Source organism: Coregonus clupeaformis, chromosome 30 (assembly GCF_020615455.1).
Source record: "Coregonus clupeaformis isolate EN_2021a chromosome 30, ASM2061545v1, whole genome shotgun sequence".
NCBI lineage: Eukaryota > Metazoa > Chordata > Actinopteri > Salmoniformes > Salmonidae > Coregonus > Coregonus clupeaformis.
In genome coordinates this window covers 23,786,482-23,803,343 of record NC_059221.1, presented here as the reverse complement: position 1 = coordinate 23,803,343, position 16,862 = coordinate 23,786,482, and the positions used below count along the sequence as shown (strand labels likewise).

The 16,862-nt window shown below is 46.7% G+C and overlaps 1 protein-coding gene across 5 annotated transcripts in view; it reads right to left on the bottom strand.

The window, feature by feature from the left end:
- The window catches only part of LOC121546045 (extracellular sulfatase Sulf-2-like), a 205,518-nt gene that overhangs the window by 141,964 nt on the left and 46,692 nt on the right, over positions 1 to 16,862 (bottom strand). For all 5 annotated transcript variants that reach the window (XM_045209487.1, XM_045209488.1, XM_045209490.1 and 2 more), the window contains exon 2: positions 8,219 to 8,285. The gene's annotated coding sequence lies outside the window, so the exon portion shown is untranslated. The remainder of the gene's footprint in view (positions 1 to 8,218; positions 8,286 to 16,862) is intronic.

Here is a 16,862-nt window from a genome sequence, read left to right as displayed (position 1 = left end):
GATCTTACCTGTCAGAAAGATATCAGTTTGTCTCTGTGAATGGTCTGTCCTCCGACAAATCAACTGTACATTTCGGTGTTCCTCAAGGTTCCGTTTTTAGGACCACTATTGTTTTCACTATATATTTTACCTCTTGGGGATGTTATTCGAAAACATAATGTTAACTTTCACTGCTATGCGGATGACACACAGCTGTACATTTCAATGAAACATGGTGAAGCCCCAAAATTGCCCTCGCTAGAAGCCTGTGTTTCAGACATAAGGAAGTGGATGGCTGAAAACTTTTACTTTTAAACTCGGACAAAACAGAGATGCTTGTTCTAGGTCCCAAGAAACAAAGAGATCTTCTGTTAAATCTGACAATTCATCTTGATGGTTGTAAAGTCGTCTCAAATAAAACTGTGAAGGACCTCGGCGTTACTCTTGACCCTGATCTCTCTTTTGACGAACATATCAAGACTGTTTCAAGGACAGCTTTTTTCCATCTAAGTAACATTGCAAAAATCAGAAATTTTCTGTCCAAAAATGATGCAGAAAAATTAATCCATGCATTTGTTACTTCTAGGTTAGACTACTGCAATGCTCTATTTTCCGGCTACCCGGATAAAGCACTAAATAAACTTCAGTTAGTGCTAAATACGGCTGCTAGAATCCTGACTAGAACCAAGAAATTTGATCATATTACTCCAGTGCTAGCTTCCCTACACTGGCTTCCTGTTAAGGCAAGGGCTGATTTCAAGGTTTTACTGTTAACCTATAAAGCGTTACATGGGCTTGCTCCTACCTATCTTTCCGAGTTGGTCCTGCCGTACATACCAATACGTACGCTACGGTCACAAGACGCAGGCCTCCTAATTGTCCCTAGAATTTCTAAGCAAACAGCGGGAGGCAGGGCTTTCTCCTATAGATCTCCATTTTTATGGAACAGTCTGCCTACCCATGTGAGAGACGCAGACTCGGTCTCAACCTTTAAGTCTTTACTGAAGACTTATCTCTTCAGTAGGTCATATGATTGGGTGTAGTCTGGCCCAGGAGTGTGAAGGTGAACGGAAAGGCTCTGGAGCAACGAACAGCCCTTGCTGTCTCTGCCGGGCCGGTTCCCCTCTCCACTGGGGTTCTCTGCCTCTAACCCTGTTGCAGGGGCTGAGTCACTGGCTTGCTGGTGCTCTTTCATGCCGTCCCTGGGAGGGGTGCGTCACTTGAGTGGGTTGAGTTACTGACGTGATCTTCCTGTCTGGGTTGGCGCCCCCTTGGTTTGTGCTGTGGTGGAGACCTCTGTGGGCTATACTCGGCCTTGTCTCAGGATTGTAAGTTGGTGGTTGAGGATATCCCTCTAGTGGTGCGGGGGCTGTGCTTTGGCAGAGTGGGTGGGGTTATATCCTTCCTGTTTGGCCCTGTCCGGGGTTTCTTCGGATGGGGCCACAGTGTCTCCGGACCGCTCCTGTCTCAGCCTCCAGTATTTATGCTGCAGTAGTTTATGTGTCGGGGGCTGGGGTTAGTTGGTTATACCTGGAGTACTCCTCCTGTCTTATCCAGTGTCCTGTGTGAATTTAAGTATGCTCTCTCTAATTCTCTCGTTCTCTCTTTCTCTCTGAGAACCTGAGCCCCTAGGACCATACGTCAGGACTACCGGGCATGATGACACCTTGCTGTCCCCAGTCCGCCTGGCCTTGCTGCTATTCCAGTTTCAACTGTTCTGCCTGCGGTTACGAAACCCCTACCTGTCCCAGACCTGCTGTTTTCAACTCTTAATGATCGGCTATGAAAAGCCAACTGAGAGACCTGAGCACCTAGGACCATACGTCGGGACTACCGGCCGTGGTGACTCCTTGCTGTCCCCAGTCCGCCTGGCCTTGCTGCTATTCCAGTTTCAACTGTTCTGCCTGCGGTTATGGAACCCCCTACCTGTCCCAGACCTGCTGTTTTCAACTCTTAATGATCGGCTATGAAAAGCCAACTGAGATTTATTCCTGATTATTATTTGACCATGCTTGTCACTTATGAACATTTTTGAACATCTTGGCATGGTTCTGTTATAATCTTCACCCGGCACAGCCAGAAGAGGACTGGCCACCCCCGCATAGCCTGGTTCCTCTCTAGGTTTCTTCCTAGGTTTTCGCCTTTCTAGGGAGTTTTTCCTAGCCACCGTGCTTCTACACCTGCATTACTAGCTGTTTGGGGTTTTAGGCTGGGTTTCTGTACAGCACTTCGAGATATTAGCTGATGTAAGAAGGGCTATATAAAATAAAATTGATTGATTGATTGATTGATTGATAGATAGATAGATAGATAGACAGGCAGACAGGTAGATAGATAGATAGACAGGCAGATAGATAGATAGACAGGCAGACAGGTAGATAGATAGACAGGCAGACAGGTAGATAGATAGATAGGCAGACAGGTAGATAGATAGATAGACAGGCAGACAGGTAGATAGATAGATAGACAGGCAGACAGGTAGATAGATAGATAGACAGGCAGACAGGTAGATAGATAGATAGACAGGCAGACAGGTAGATAGATAGATAGACAGGCAGACAGGTAGATAGATAGACAGGCAGACAGGTAGATAGATAGATAGACAGGCAGACAGGTAGATAGATAGATAGACAGGCAGATAGATAGATAGACAGGCAGACAGGTAGATAGATAGACAGGCAGACAGGTAGATAGATAGATAGGCAGACAGGTAGATAGATAGACAGACAGGCAGACAGGTAGATAGATAGATAGACAGGCAGACAGGTAGATAGATAGATAGATAGATAGATAGACAGGCAGACAGGTAGATAGATAGATAGACAGACAGGTAGATAGATAGACAGACTGGCATACAGGTAGATAGATAGATAGACAGGCAGACAGGTAGATAGATAGATAGACAGGCAGACAGGTAGATAGATAGATAGACAGGCAGACAGGTAGATAGATAGATAGACAGGCAGACAGGTAGATAGATAGATAGACAGGCAGACAGGTAGATAGATAGACAGACATGCATACAGGTAGATAGACAGGCAGACAGGTAGATAGATAGATAGGCAGACAGGTAGATAGATAGACAGACAGGCAGACAGGTAGATAGATAGATAGACAGGCAGACAGGTAGATAGATAGATAGATAGATAGATAGATAGACAGGCAGACAGGTAGATAGATAGATAGACAGACAGGTAGATAGATAGACAGACTGGCATACAGGTAGATAGATAGATAGACAGGCAGACAGGTAGATAGATAGATAGACAGGCAGACAGGTAGATAGATAGATAGACAGGCAGACAGGTAGATAGATAGATAGACAGGCAGACAGGTAGATAGATAGATAGACAGGCAGACAGGTAGATAGATAGACAGACATGCATACAGGTAGATAGATAGATAGACAGGCAGACAGGTAGATAGATAGATAGACAGGCAGACAGGTAGATAGATAGATAGATAGACAGGCAGACAGGTAGATAGATAGATAGACAGGCAGACAGGTAGATAGATAGACAGGCAGACAGATAGATAGATAGACAGGCAGACAGGTAGATAGATAGATAGACAGGCAGATAGATAGATAGACAGGCAGACAGGTAGATAGATAGACAGGCAGACAGGTAGATAGATAGATAGATAGGCAGACAGGTAGATAGATAGATAGATAGACAGGCAGACAGGTAGATAGATAGATAGACAGGCAGACAGGTAGATAGATAGACAGGCAGACAGGTAGATAGATAGATAGACAGGCAGACAGGTAGATAGATAGATAGACAGGCAGATAGATAGATAGATAGACAGGCAGACAGGTAGATAGATAGACAGGCAGACAGGTAGATAGATAGATAGGCAGACAGGTAGATAGATAGATAGACAGGCAGACAGGTAGATAGATAGATAGACAGGCAGACAGGTAGATAAATAGATAGACAGGCAGACAGGTAGATAGATAGATAGATAGACAGGCAGACAGGTAGATAGATAGACAGACAGGCATACAGGTAGATATATAGATAGACAGGCAGACAGGTAGATAGATAGATAGACAGGCAGACAGGTAGATAGATAGATAGACAGGCAGACAGGTAGATAGATAGATAGACAGGCAGACAGGTAGATAGATAGATAGACAGGCAGACAGGTAGATAGATAGATAGACAGGCAGACAGGTAGATAGATAGACAGGCAGACAGGTAGATAGATAGATAGACAGGCAGACAGGTAGATAGATAGATAGACAGGCAGACAGGTAGATAGATAGACAGGCAGACAGGTAGATAGATAGATAGATAGACAGGCAGACAGGTAGATAGATAGATAGACAGGCAGACAGGTAGATAGATAGACAGGCAGACAGGTAGATAGATAGATAGACAGGCAGACAGGTAGATAGATAGACAGGCAGACAGACAGGTAGATAGATAGATAGACAGGCAGACAGGTAGATAGATAGATAGACAGGCAGACAGGTAGATAGATAGATAGACAGGCAGACAGGTAGATAGATAGACAGGCAGTCAGGTAGATATATAGACAGCCAGGCAGGCAGTTTCAAGTTTCAAGTTTTTAATGTCACATGCAGAAGTACAGTGGAGCTGGTTAGAGAGCTGCTCTCTGATGGGGAGAAAACAAGGGCCATTTCACGGCTCAGAGAATTCAATATGTCCCCGGCCCTGTTGCCACTGTGACACGTCACTGTGAGTCAGACAGGACAATGGAAAGGGTGGGGGGACAGCCTGACCCTATGACCCCGCCACGCCCACCTGGGCCTTTCTTGTAAACTCAAAAATGCAATAATCAGACAGACAGACAGACAGACAGACAGACAGGCAGGCAGGCAGGCAGGCAGGCAGGCAGGCAGGCAGGCAGGCAGGCAGGTAGGCAGGCAGACAGACAGGCAGGCAGGCAGGCAGGCAGGCAGGCAGACAGACAGACAGACAGAGGCTCCCTCTCAATCTTCCTTTTGTCCTACAGCAACACACAGCAACCTGCCTCCAAACTCTGTACCAGCCCTCCTCCAGTCCAAAACACCAAGAGCAAAAAACCTACTATGAGACAGCAGAGTTTGGATGAGGGTTGTGTCGTTTGGGACTAAAGGCTAACTGTGGTGGTTGTTGTGGGTGTGTGTTGGTGTGTGACTGTGTTTGGCTGAGTGGGGTTGTATTGTGTTGGGTTGGGTTGTGTTTGGGCTGTGTTGGGTTGGGTTGGGTTGGGTTGGGCTGTGTTGGGTTGGGCTGTGTTGAGTTGGGTTGGGTTGTGTGGGGTTGGGTTGTGTTGGGTTGGGTTGTGTTGGGTTGGGCTGTGTTGGGTTGGGTAGTGTGGGGTTAGGTTGGGTTGGGTTAGGTTGGGTTGTGTTGGGTTGGGTTGTGTGGGGTTGGGTTGTGTTGTGTTGGGTTGGATTGTGTTGGGTTGGGTTGTGTTGGGTTGTGTTGTGTTGGGTTGTGTGGGGATGGGTTGGGCTGTGTTGGGTTGGGTTGGGTTGGGTGGGGTGGGGTTGGGTTGAGTTGAGTTGGGTTGGTTTGGGTTGTGTTTGGGCTGTGTTGGGTTGGGTTGGGTTGGGTTGAGTTGGGTTGGGTAGTGTTTGGGCTGTGTTGAGTTGGGTTGGGTTGTGTTTGGGCTGTCTTGGGTTGGGTTGGGTTGGGTTGGGCTGTGTTGGGTTGGGTTGGATTGGGTTGGGCTGTGTTGGGTTGGGTTGGGCTGTGTTGGGTTGGGTTGTGTGGGGTTGGGTTGGGTTGGGTTGGGTTGGGTTGGGTTGGGTTGTGTGTGGTTGGGTTGGGCTGTGTTGGGTTGGGTTGGGTTGTGTTGGGTTGTGTAGGGTTGGGCTGTGTTGGATTGGGTTGTGTGGGGTTAGGTTGGGTTAGGTTGGGTTGTGTTGGGTTGGGTTGTGTGGGGTTGGGTTGTGTTGTGTTGTGTTGGATTGTGTTGGGTTGTGTTGGGTTGGGTTGTGTGGGGATGGGTTGGGCTGTGTTGGGTTGGGTTGGGTTGGGTGGGGTTGGGTTGGGTTGTGTTGGGTTGGGTTGGGTTGTGTTGGGTTGTGTGGGGTTGGGTTGGGTTGGGTTGGGCTGTGTTGGGTTGGGTTGGGTTGGGTTGGGTTGGGTTGTGTTGGGTTGGGTTGGGTTGGGTTGTGTTGGGTTGTGTTGGGTTGTGTGGGGTTGGGTTGGGTTGGGTTGGGCTGTGTTGGGTTGGGCTGGGTTGGGTTGTGTTGGGCTGTGAAAGTGAGGATGGATGTGGGGGTGTGTGGTGGTGAGCAGGGCTGTTCTGCAGTCAGCCAGGGGTAATGTCTCCTCCCTGGCTGTTGTTCCTGCTCTGAGAACAGGCTGAAGCTGATGGATCAGCTCTCTAACCAGCTCCAGCAGCACACATCAACTCCAACATGGATGGGTGTGTGTGTGTGTGTGTGTGCATGCACAAATAATGAATTGGTATATTACAAAAATAAATACATATCTAAAATATGAAGCCCCAGTCAGGTTTCTAAACAGAAATAAATATCTAAAATATGAAGCCCCAGTCAGGTTTCTAACAGAAATAAATATCTAAAATATGAAGCCCCAGTCAGGTTTCTAACAGAAATAAATATCTAAAATATGAAGCCCCAATCAGGTTTCTAACAGAAATAAATATCTAAAATATGAAGCCCCAATCAGGTTTCTAACAGAAATAAATATCTAAAATATGAAGCCCCAATCAGGTTTCTAACAGAAATAAATATCTAAAATATGAAGCCCCAATCAGGTTTCTAACAGAAATAAATATCTAAAATATGAAGCCCCAGTCAGGTTTCTAACAGAAATAAATATCTAAAATATGAAGCCCCAGTCAGGTTTCTAACAGAAATAAACATCTAAAATATGAAGCCCCAGTCAGGTTTCTAACAGAAATAAATATCTAAAATATGAAGCCCCAATCAGGTTTCTAACAGAAATAAATATCTAAAATATGAAGCCCCAATCAGGTTTCTAACAGAAATAAATATCTAAAATATGAAGCCCCAGTCAGGTTTTTAACAGAAATAAATATCTAAAATATGAAGCCCCAATCAGGTTTCTAACAGAAATAAACATCTAAAATATGAAGCCCCAATCAGGTTTCTAACAGAAATAAATATCTAAAATATGAAGCCCCAGTCAGGTTTTTAACAGGTATCTAATAAGAGGAGGGAAGTAGCCATACATCATCATCACAAATTACATAACAGTCATTTATCATACACTCTCACCACTTCTCTGTCTTCCTCCAGCAGGATCCTCCACAATGGGATAGGCAGTTATTACAGACCATAATATACTGCCTCGGCTGGGGACATCACATCTAACGTGATTCACTGTGGCCTCTGTGATCTCTGCTGCCCATCGCCATGGAAAAGTATGGCCCGGGTGGGCATGGCGGGGTCATAGGGTCAGGCTGTCCCCCCACCCTTTCCATTGTCCTGTCTGACTCACAGTGCGTGTCACAGTGGCAACAGGGCCGGGGACATATTGCATTCTCTGAGCCGTGAAATGGTCCTTGTTTTTTCCCCATCAGAGAACCGCGGCCCAGGGTCATTAGGAACAAATGGGAGAAACCGTAGCCACAGCAGAGATCAGTTTCTTTGACTGTCAGGCTGTTTTTTTTCATTCCATTCTATTGCACTTCATTCCCTCTTCTTCTTTTTTGATCAGAGCTGACGGGATGTCAATCCACTCTAACCTGACCTTGAGAGTTCTAACTAACCCAGGAATACCTTCTCCTAACCTGACCTTGAGAGTTCTAACTAACCCAGGAATACCTTCTCCTAATCTGACCTTGAGAGGTCTAGCTAACCCAGGAATACCTTCTCCTAGTCTGACTTTTAGAAGTCTAGCTAACACAGGAATACCTTCTCCTAGCCTGACATTGAGAGGTCTAGCTAACCCTGGAATACCTTCTCCTAGCCTGACTTTTAGAAGTCTGGCTAACCCAGGAATACCGTCTCCTAGCCTGACTTTCAGAGGTCTAGCTAACCCAGGAATACCGTCTCCTAGCCTGACTTTGAGAGGTCTAGCTAACCCAGGAATACCTTCTCCTCTCACCCCCACTGGCTCTGTGATTCTGTGTGATGGAGTGTGTGTGTGTGTGTGCCTGTGTGTGTGTGTGCCTGTGAGAACAGTAATGTGAAATACTATAACACAAACAAACATACAGACATAACACCAGCCATAAGTAGGACAAACATAACAGGCCCTGAGAGAGGAGGAGAAACATATCTTACCTTAACTCTTCAGTCTATGGAGGACAATCAGTCAATCTCTTGTTTCCTGTCCACAGTTTCCTGCGCTCTGAAAAGACCAGGGAGAGAACAGAACATAATGTGTGAGTGTGTGAAGGGGTTGGCCAGAGGGTGGTAACCCTTGACCCCTGTGTCAGTGGGCAGTGTGAGAGTGGACATGGGCTGGTGATGGATCCCTCTGTCTGATGACACAGGCCACTGACCCCTGAACCCACTGCCTCTCTCCTCTCCTCCCCTCTCCTCCCATCACTAACCTAAATGTCACGATTGTCTCCTCACTGGGGCAGTGATGTGTGAGGATGGAAGTGGCTTTTCTGACATCCTGACCTAGTCATCCTGAACCTTACCAACAAACTACAATGATGCAGAAGACACACAATATGTTGTCAATAGAGACATGAGAAAAGGGAATGTCGTAGATAATAAAAGTTGTTCTGTCTATTCCTGCTAAATGTCACAGATATTCAGAGTGAGTGGCTTTCTCAGTCAGCACATTACATTTAGGAGACGCTCTTATCCAGAGCGACTTACAGTTAGTGAATGCATACATGGGTTTTTTTTTGTTTCTTTTTCAATACTGGCCCCCCGTGGGAAACGAACCCACGTCCCTGCCGGCCAAACCCTCCCCTACCTTGGATGACGCTGGACCAATTGTGCGCCACCCATGGGTCTCCCGGTCGCGGCCGGCTGCGACAGAGCCTGGACTCAAACCAGGATCTCTAGCCACTCGGGAGTCACACAGAGTGTAAGAGTGTTTGCTTCCTTTCTGTTGCGTTGGAAACCTACTGAGCAGGTCAGAGCTCTCTCACTGGGACACACAGTTCCTCACTGGAACACTCAAACAGCTCTCACTGGAACACTCACACATCTCTCACTGGTACACTCACACAGCTCTCACTGGAACACTCACACAGCTCTCACTGGTACACTCACACAGCTCTCACTGGTACACTCACACAGCTCTCACTGGTACACTCACACAGCTCTCACTGGTACACTCACACAGCTCTCACTGGTACACTCACACAGCTCTCACTGGTACACTCACACAGCTCTCACTGGAACACTCACACAGCTCTCACTGGTACACTCACACAGCTCTCACTGGTACACTCACACAGCTCTCACTGGTACACTCACACAGCTCTCACTGGTACACTCACACAGCTCTCACTGGAACACTCACACAGCTCTCACTGGTACACTCACACAGCTCTCACTGGTACACTCACACAGCTCTCACTGGAACACTCACACAGCTCTCACTGGTACACTCACACAGCTCTCACTGGTACACTCACACAGCTCTCACTGGAACACTCACACAGCTCTCACTGGAACACTCACACAGCTCTCACTGGTACACTCACACAGCTCTCACTGGAACACTCACACAGCTCTCAATGGAACACTCACACAGCTCTCACTGGAACACTCACACAGCTCCTCACTGGAACACTCACACAGCTCTCAATGGAACACTCACACAGCTCTCACTGGTACACTCACACAGCTCTCACTGGAACACTCACACAGCTCTCACTGGTACACTCACACAGCTCTCAATGGAACACTCACACAGCTCTCACTGGTACACTCACACAGCTCTCACTGGTACACTCACACAGCTCTCACTGGTACACTCACACAGGTCTCACTGGAACACTCACACAGCTCTCACTGGTACACTCACACAGCTCTCACTGGTACACTCACACAGCTCTCAATGGAACACTCACACAGCTCTCACTTCAGGACTCACAAGGTATAGAGAGACAGGACATACAGTTGAAGTCGGAAGTTTACATATACCTTAGCCAAATACATTTAAACTCAGTTTTTCAGAATTCCTGACATTTAATCCTAGTAAGAATTCCCTGTCTTAGGTCAGTTAGGATCACCACTTTATTTTAAGAATGTGAAATGTCAGAATAATAGTAGAGAGAATTATTTATTTCAGCTTTTATTTCTTTCATCACATTCCCAGTGGGTCAGAAGATAACATACACTCAATTAGTATTTGGTAGCATTGCCTTTAAATTGTTTAACTTGGGTCAAACGTTTCAGGTAGCCTTCCACAAGCTTCCCACAATAAGTTGGGTGAATTTTGGCCCATTCCTCCTGACAGAGCTGGTGCAACTGAGTCAGGTTTGTAGGCCTCCTTGCTCACACACGCTTTTTCAGTACTGCCCACACATTTTCTATAGGATTGAGGTCAGGGCTTTGTGATGGCCACTCCAATACCATGACTTTGTTGTCCTTAAGCCATTTTGCCACAACTTTGGAAGTATGCTTGGGGTCATTGTCCATTTGGAAGACCCATTTGCGACCAAGCTTTAATTTCCTGACTGATGTCTTGAAATGTTGCTTCAATATATCCACGTAATTTTCCTATCTCATGATGCCATCTATTCTTTGAAGTGCACCAGTCCCTCCTGCAGCAAAGCACCCCCACAGCATGACGCTACCACCCCTGTGCTTCACGGTTGGGATGGTGTTCTTCGGCTTGCAAGCATCCCCCTTTTTCCTCCAAACATAATGATGGTCATTATGGCCAAACAGTTCTATTTTTGTTTCATCAGACCAGAGGATATTTCTCCAAAAAGTACGATCTTTGTCCCCATGTGCAGTTGCAAACCTTAGTCTGGCTTTTTTATGGCGGTTTTGGAGCAGTGGCTTCTTCCTTGCTGAGCGGCCTTTCAGGTTATGTCAATATAGGACTTGTTTTACTGTGGATATAGATACTTTTGTACCTGTTTCCTCCAGCATCTTCACAAGGTCCTTTGCTGTTGTTGTTCTGGGACTGATTTTCACTTTTCACACCAAAGTACGTTCATCTCTAGGAGACAGAACGCGTCTCCTTCCTGAGCGGTATGACGGCTGCATGGTCCCATGGTGTTTATACTTGCGTACTATTGTTTGTATAGATGAACGTGGTACTTTCAGGCGTTTGGAAATTGCTCCCAAGGATGAACCAGACTTGTGGAGGTCTACAATTGTTTTTCTGAGGTCTTGGTTGATTTCTTTTGATTTTCCCATGATATCAAGGAAAGAGGCACTAATGATGTATATTAGCCTATCAGAAGCTTCTAAAGCCATGACATAATTTTCTGGAATTTTGAAAGCTGTTTAAAGAAACACCACACACAAAAACACACACACACCACACCACACACAAACACACCACACAAACACCACACACAAACACACCACACACCACACACAAACACACCACACACAAACACACCACACACAAACACCACACACAAACACACACACACACCACACACAAACACAAACCACACCACACACACACACACACACACAAACCACACCACACTTAAACACACACACACACACACACACACACACACACACACACACAGAGAGACATCTCTGCCCATCTTTCATTTGAGACTTGTTACAGGTTGTGGTTTTTCCATGTATGTTCTGAGGTTGGACTTTAGCACATAGGGTGCACCGATTGGTGTAATCTCGTTGGCCAGTATGTGTTGCCCCTGTGCTGGTTGCCATCTCGTTAGTGGGAAGGTGTTTCACCTAGTGCTGGTTGCCATCTCGTTAGTGGGAAGGTGTTGCCCCTGTGCTGGTTGCCATCTCGTTAGTGGGAAGGTGTTTCACCTAGTGCTGGTTGCCATCTCGTTAGTGGGAAGGTGTTTCACCTAGTGCTGGTTGCCATCTCGTTAGTGGGAAGGTGTTTCACCTAGTGCTGGTTGCCATCTCGTTAGTGGGAAGGTGTTTCACTTAGTGCTGGTTGCCATCTCGTTAGTGGGAAGGTGTTTCACCTAGTGCTGGTTGCCATCTCGTTAGTGGGAAGGTGTTTCACCTGTGCTGGTTGCCATCTCGTTAGTGGGAAGGTGTTTCACCTGTGCTGGTTGCCATCTCGTTAGTGGGAAGGTGTTTCACCTAGTGCTGGTTGCCATCTCGTTAGTGGGAAGGTGTTTCACCTAGTGCTCCAGTGGTCTTGAGAGATGTGGAGCGTTAACACCTTTAGTTAGCTCTCCCTATTAGATTTTTAGAAAATGGCCCTGTTTTAGTTTTTGCTCCACTTTTTGGTTTGCTTCCTGTCTTTTAGTTTGGTGTGTGTTTTTATTTAGTTTGCCTCTTCTTGGGCAAATTTAGTGGGCACTCATGGTGGGTGTCTTTTAGGTTCCAGTTGTTGTTGCTAGTCAACTTCCAGTGGAGACCCCTGTGAGTGTCTTTCAGAACCCCTCCTAAAACCCCACCATGTTGTCAGTGACGCTTTGTTAGTTCCCCCTTCTGTTTGAGCGGCATTATTTGGTTTTCTTGCTAGGGAATGTAACAGACTACAGCCTGAGATGCAAAATGTAATGCATAAGGTATAAACCATGCATCACTTAATAGCGACCTTCAACTGTAACACGAATCAAAGCAAATACAGCTAGCCATGAGCATGAATTGGTGCCTCTCCAGCACCCTACTCATTCCACTACATTTTCTAAAGGAGAGAGCAATTTCTCTTATTTCCTCAACAAAGTAGATCGGAGCAAAATCATGAAAGAGCCTCCGCTGTGGATAAATCAAATCGAAGAGACTGGAGAGAGGAAAGGGCGCACACACACACACACACCGTCTTTGTCCAACTCCTGTCTTATCTCTGAGGAGTGGGGAGATAGTGTCTCGGCGGTGGTGCTGACAGGGTCCAATTCCCCCACAGCTCTAAAGCACAGAGATCTCCCTCTTTCTCTATATTCTCTCTATTCTCTCTCTCTCTCTCTATTCTCTCTCTCTCTCTATTCTCTCTCTCTCTCTCTCTCTCTCTCTCTCTCTCTCTCTCTCTCTCTCTCTCTCTCTCTCTCTCTCTCTCTCTCTCTCTCTCTCTCTCTCTCTCTACTCTCTCTCTCTCTCTCTCTCTCTACTCTCTCTCTCTCTCTCTCTCTCTCTCTCTCTCTCTCTCTCTCTCTCTCTCTACTCTCTCTCTCTCTCTCTCTCTCTCTCTCTCTCTCTCTCTCTCTCTCTCTCTCTCTCTCTCTCTCTCTGTCTGTCTCTCTCTCTCTCTCTCTCTCTCCCTCTCTCTCTCTCTCTCTCTCTCTCTCTCTCTCTCTCTCTCTCTCTCTCTCTCTCTCTCTCTCTCTCTTCCCCCATGATCTCCTCCCTGGCTGAGCTGCAAGGTGAGATAACATTCAGAAGGGTATAGTTAATGTGGCGATGAATGTGTATTTTATATGTTAACCTGACAGGTGAAGGGTGTATCTCTGGGCTCATAACTTTTTTTCGTCTTTGACTGGAGGACGAGGCCATACTGAGGCAGTCAGTCAGTCTACGCTCTAGATCAGGGGTACTCCAATACTATTTGAGAAGGTCCAGTCACACACACTTCCTAGGGGGCAAAGGTCAGAATGGATATTGTCATTTATTGGCCTAGTAACAAACCCCCACATCGCGACCCCAAACCGTTCACACCCCTCTTGTTTGACGGAGAGAACATTTAGCAGTTTTAAAGCTAATTTCCCGCAATTCTACACATTTTACATGGGGCAGAGAATGCTGTTTTTAAGCTAGTTTCCTGCAATTCTAAACATTTTGCCATGGGGCGGAGAATTGTTTTTGGCCAAGGTGTGCTCAATAGTGCTCCTCAAGCCTGACAGAGTATTGTAAGACTGTTTATTTCTCATTGATAACACCATCTGACATCATGGGATTCACTTCTATCTACACCAAATAATGTTACTGCCTTTCTGCAGCCAGTGAAACATCCTTTTGCCCATTCACATGAAACACAGATGACTGCAATCAGCGTGTGAGTAAAGACAAATGATCAACAGAAACTGAGGTTGAATTAGTGGTGTTTTATGAATGAACCGTGCTCAATGATAATCAGAGCTGTTCAGGCTTGAATCTCACGTGACAATAATAGTCCACACGTAAAAATGTATGCACACATGACTGTAAGTCGCTTTGGATAAAAGCGTCTGCTAAATGGCATATTATATTATATTATAATTAATGGATCGACACAAACAAACACCCGCCACACATCTGCAGTCCGACATGTCCCAGCTCTACAGTGGCTGGAGGCAAACCAGGACTCCATGGCAAACACATCATTAGCCACAAGTGTGATCAATTTTGAGTTGTTGTGTTCAAGTGGTGACACCTGTGCTCTAATTGTGTTTGACTTTTGTCACCTGTGCTCACCATTATGCAGCACGGGTGCATCACAATGAAAATGTGTTGGCAAGTTATGTCTAAACAGGTGAAAAGTGCTTATGGTTTTGCCAAAAGAGTGATTGATTCAATCAGTGGGTTCAGGCAACTGAGCATTTGGTTCAGACAATAGGGTTTAGTGTTTTAGCAATTGAGAAAAACTGTAACTTAGGCTACAACAGGGATGGGCAACTTTGACGGGGGAACTCATCATGAGGGGCCACAGTGGCTCGCGGGTCTGCGTACCCACATCCATACCCACCACACCTTGCGAGCAAAACATTTGAACGGTCCCCCTCATGACAGAGAAGATACTTTTTTTTTTTTTTAAGTTCATTTCCTGCAATTCTGCACATTTTGCCATGGGGCATAGAGAAAATTTTGCTGTTTTAAAGCAAGTTTGCTGCAATTCTACACATTTTGCCATGAGGCGGAGAGAAGATCTTCTAATTTTATAACTAATTTCATGCAATTCTACAGATTTTGCCATGGGGTGAAGGCAAATGTTTGCAGTTTTTAACATGATAACTGATGATCAATGGGCCCCACCCCGGTCGGTAATTCAACCATGATTACTACAAGTTTAGATAGCTGGCCGCTAGACTAATTTACCAATCTAAAAAAACATTTGACTAAACAATGGGCTAATTGAGTGACTGCTGAGGCACAACCACATTTCGAAATTGCACCTTGTGTATTCTATTATTCTAACTCTCAACAGTAAGTTGAGACTCAGTTCCCCCGACTGAGTTGCCCATACAATCTTATCTTTCTGCATAATCATACAGTTAAATACATGTACAGTCAGTCTATACAACTGTATAACTTTCCATTCAAACAGTTGCAACACGTTCACTTGTCAAAACAGCAACCATTTCCCAATGTCTTCATTTGCATTCAGCTGTGTTGCTTTGCAGGCTCTGTTGCATCTGTAATGGTCTGCAACGCTATATCAGAGCATGTCTGTGCAACCCTATCAGAATGTCTGTCTGCCTGTCTGTCTGTCTGCCTGTCTGTACAGACACATGTCCTCCACTTCCGGCTGTCCAACACCCATCACTCCTCTCACTTTACATATTACCCCTACAGGCCTCTCTGTGTCTCTCAGCAGCCTGCCCGTCTGGCCATGAAAAATGCATGAGCTGATGGCAGGCAGGCGTTTAGAGGGATAACAGGCTTGAAGCACCACACAGAATAAAATCCCATAATGACACATTTAATTACAGACGCCCGCCCGTCAATGTGACATCATGCGTGCAGTGGGTTCTGTGGCACCAGCTAGGCTCCTCTCTCTCCAGCTTTCTTCCTGTCAGGTGTGACATGATTAGTCGAAAGGACCTCTCGTTCTGGCGTGGGGGGGGTGAGAGGGGGGAGAGGGAGGGAGGGAAGAGCATGAGAGTGGGGAGGGAGGGAGGCGCATGAGAGGAGGGAGGGAGGGAGGAGCATGAGGGGAGGGAGGGGAGGAAGGGGAGGGAGGGGAGGGAGGAAGGTGCATAAGAGAGGGGAGGGAGGGAGGCGCATGAGAGAGGGGAGGGAGGGAGGAGCATGAGGGAGGGGAGGGAGGGGAGGGAGGAAGGTGCATAAGAGAGGGGAGGGAGGGAGGAGCATGAGGGAGGGGAGGGAGGGAGGAGCATGAGGGAGGGGGTTTCTGTGTGAGTGGAACATGGTACAGGGGCTTGCATGATGACTCAGAGGCATTGTGGTTCTGACTGATGCTGTTGTGGAGGAGGGAGTGATAGGGCATGAGAGGGAGGGATAGGGAGGGATAGGGAGTGATAGGGAGGGAGAGGGAGTGATAGGGCATGGGAGGAACTGATAGGGAGGGATATGGAGGGATAGGGAGTGATAGGGAGGGAAATGGCGTGATAGGGAGGGATAGGGAGGGCTAGGGAGTGAGAGGGAGTGATAGGGAGTGAGAGAGGGTGATAGGGAGGGATAGGAAGTGAGATGTAGTGATAGGGAGGGAGAGGGAGTGATATGGAGTGAGAGGGAGTGATGGGGAGTGAGAGAGGGTGATAGGGAGAGATAGGGAGGGAGAGGGAGTGATAGGGAGGGAGAAGGAGTGAGAGTATATGATAGGAATGTGCATGGATGCTGGCTTGGCACACACCTCGCAGGACTGCTAATGATGCCAGTCCCCCTGCTCCCTCCCTCCCTCTCTCCCTCTCTCGCCCTCCTGGAGCTCAGATCCCAGTGTCTGCAGAAAAGGCACCTTCAGCCAAGGAGGAGTCCCTGGAGAGCGGAGGGAGAGGTGGCTACTCACCTGCCTGCACAAACAAGCCTCTCGCTCCAGGTGTTTACCACTCCTGGGAACAACACACAATGTTTTATTTTCTTAGAATCTAGATTGTGGTTTATGTTTTTACCAATGGTTATCTCCGGCGGTAAACACCTGACATGGTTAGCCTTTCTAGCTCTCTTTATTTCTCTTAGTTACCAT